Source organism: Arachis ipaensis, chromosome B1 (assembly GCF_059453495.1).
Source record: "Arachis ipaensis isolate K30076 ecotype BB chromosome B1, ASM5945349v1, whole genome shotgun sequence".
NCBI classification, from domain to species: Eukaryota; Viridiplantae; Streptophyta; class Magnoliopsida; order Fabales; family Fabaceae; genus Arachis; species Arachis ipaensis.
This window is the reverse complement of record NC_142436.1, coordinates 45,628,311-45,631,356: the sequence shown is the minus strand read 5'-3', so window position 1 is coordinate 45,631,356 and position 3,046 is coordinate 45,628,311. Positions and strand designations below refer to the sequence as shown.

Here is a 3,046-nt window from a genome sequence, read left to right as displayed (position 1 = left end):
TCTTACTCAGCTGACCCACTTGTGCTTCCAAATTTCTAATGGAGGATCTTGTTTCATTTATGAAACTTAGTATGGTATTAGATAGATCAGAGACTATGGTTGCTAAGCCAGAACGACTCTGCTCAGAGTTCTCTGTTTGTTGCTGAGAAGATGATGGAAAAGGTTTGCTATTGCTAAACCTATTTCTTCCACCATTATTGTTGTTGAAGCCTTGTTGAGGCTTCTGTTGGTCCTTCCATGAGAGATTTGGATGATTTCTCCATGAAGGATTATAGGTGTTTCTATAGGGTTCTCCCATGTAATTCACCTCTTCCATTGCAGGGTTCTCAGAATCATAAGCTTCTCCTTCAGAAGATGCTTCTTTATTACTGCTGGATGCAGCTTGCAATCTAGTCAGACTCTGAGAAATCATATTGACTTGCTGAGTCAATATTTTGTTCTGAGCCAATATGGCATTCAGAGCATCAATCTCAAGAACTCCCTTCTTCTGAGGCGTCCCATTATTCACAGGATCCCTCTCAGAGGTGTATATGAACTGGTTATTTACAACCATTTTAATGAGTTCCTGAGCTTCTGTAGGTGTCTTCTTCAGATGAATGGATCCGCTTGCAGAATGGTCCAATGACATCTTGGATAACTCAGACAGACCATCATAGAAGATACATATGATGCTCCATTCTGAAAGCATGTCAGAAGGACACCTTCTGATTAATTACTTGTATCTTTCCCAAGCTTCATAGAGGGATTCACCTTCCTTCTGCTTGAAGGTTTGAATTTTCACTCTAAGCTTACTCATCTTTTGAGGTGGAAAGAATTTAGCTAAGAAGGCATTGACTAGCTTTTCCCAAGAGTTCAAGCTGTCTTTAGGTTGTGAGTTCAACCATATACTAGCTCTGTCTCTTACAGCAAAAGGGAAAAGCATAAGTCTGTAGACCTCGGGATCAACTCCATTGGTCTTAACAGTGTCACAGATTTGCAAAAATTCAGCCAAAAACTGATGAGGATCTTCCAATGGAAGTCCATGAAACTTGAAATTTTGTTGCATCAGAGAAACTAATTGAGGTTTAAGCTCAAAGTTGTTTGCTCCAATGGCAGGAATAGAGATGCTTCTCCCATAGAAGTCGGGAGTAGGTGCAGTAAAGTCACCGAGCACCTTCCTTGCATTGTTGGCATTGTTGTTATTTTCGGCTGCCATGTCTTCTTCTTTTTCGAAAATTTCTGTTAGGTCCTCTTCAGAGAGTTGTGTTTTAGCTTCTCTTAGCTTCCTCTTCAAGGTCCTTTCAGGTTCAGGATCAGCTTCAACAAGAATGTCTTTGTCCTTGTTCCTGCTCATATGAAAGAGAAGAGAACAAGAAAGTATGGAATCCTCTATGTCACAGTATAGAGATTCCTTAAGGTGTCAGAAGAAAACAGGAATAGAAGGATGGGGTAGATAGAGAAGAATTCAAACATATAAAGAAGGAGAGAGTCCGAATTGCTACTAGAGGAGAAGTGTTAGTCCTTAAATAGAAGGAGGTGAGAAGGGGGGGAAATTTTCGAAAACAAATTTAAAAAATTTTAAAATAATTAAAAATAATTTTAAAAAAGTGGATGATGGTTTTCGAAAATTAAAAGTGAGAAAGTGGTTAAGTGATTTTGAAAAAGATTTTGAAATTAGCAATAAAAAAGATATGATTGAAAATTATTTTGAAAAAGATATGATTGAGAGGATATGATTGAGAAACAATTTAAAAGGATTTGATTTTTGAAATTAATGACTTGGCTAACAAGAAATTTAAAGGATATGATTCTAAAATTCAAATATTGAACCTTTCTTAACAAGAAAGTAACAGACTTGAAATTTTTGAATCAAATAATTAATTGTTAGTAAGGATTTTCGAAAATAGTGAGAGAAAAATGGAAAAGATTTGATTTTGAAAAATATATGATTAAAAAAGATATGATTTGAAAAAGATTTGATTTTGAAAAATTATGAAAATTTGAAAAAGATTTGAATTAAAAACTAACTTACCTCCCTTGTGTTGTCCTGGCGTTAAACGCCTAGAGTGGTATCCATTCTGGCGTTTAACGCCCATTTGGCTACCTCCTTGGGTGTTAAACGCCCAGCCAGGTACCTAGGCTGGCATTTAAACACCAGAATTCCTTCTACACTGGGCATTTTGAATGCCCAACTTTTTCTCTGTGATTCCTCTGCTGTATGTTCTGAATCTTCAATTCTCTGTATTATTGACTTGAAAAGACATAATTTTAAAAAATTTTTGAATTTTTAATGATGAGAGATGTAACACCCTACCATACAAAGTCTTATGCTTAAGTCATAATTCAGAGATGGCAAGGTATTACGACCTCTAAAACAAAAATTTAGTACGTATAGTAGTATGAATAATTGATTATAACTAGGAGCCTTTGTAGAAAAAGGGGGTAAACAAAAACCGTAACTCGAACGGGCAACACTCCGATCGACAACGTAACGAACCGGGATAAGCTAACGCGAGATCATATATATAAAGAGTGTCAAAAACAAGAATATCAAGACTCAAAACCCGGCTGCGAAGAGAACCGGTCCGAGCATAGCAATATATACATATGATAAAATAAGGAAAACCCCAAAGGAAACCCAAAGGGACACAAATACCGAAAACCTAATCTCCAAAATCCCCTCTAGAAGGAGTCATCACAGTTTGTATTATTTAATGGAGATAAAAGTATCTAAACAAAATATATATCCCAAAACAGAGTCCCGAGAACAAAGGATCTTCGCTAATCCAGAAGTCTCCAGCATGCCTCAACGAGAAGCCTCGCGTCCTGCATCTGAAAACCACAAAATCCGCATGGGTGAGAACCAGAGGTCCCCAGTACGGTAACAGCTTCCACATATATAATACATAATAATAGAGGAGAGCCGAAGGCAATCCTAGAACTTCCTTCAGATAATATCAAAGCTTATAAACAAGCTAAACCGTAAGTGGCAACTGACTAAAGATTCTTCAGTCTAACTAATACTTCCCTTTCCAATTCCTTCAGACCTCCCAACCACCAGCAGGAG

At 37.1% G+C, this 3,046-nt stretch overlaps 1 non-coding gene across 1 annotated transcript; it reads left to right on the top strand.

Annotated features, from left to right (window-relative positions):
* The first annotated feature begins 682 nt into the window (after nt 1-682).
* LOC148576424 (small nucleolar RNA R71) lies at nt 683-790 on the top strand. The gene has a single exon (XR_015902946.1). It is a non-coding gene; the product is annotated as a small nucleolar RNA R71 (small nucleolar RNA).
* The last annotated feature ends 2,256 nt before the right edge of the window (nt 791-3,046 follow it).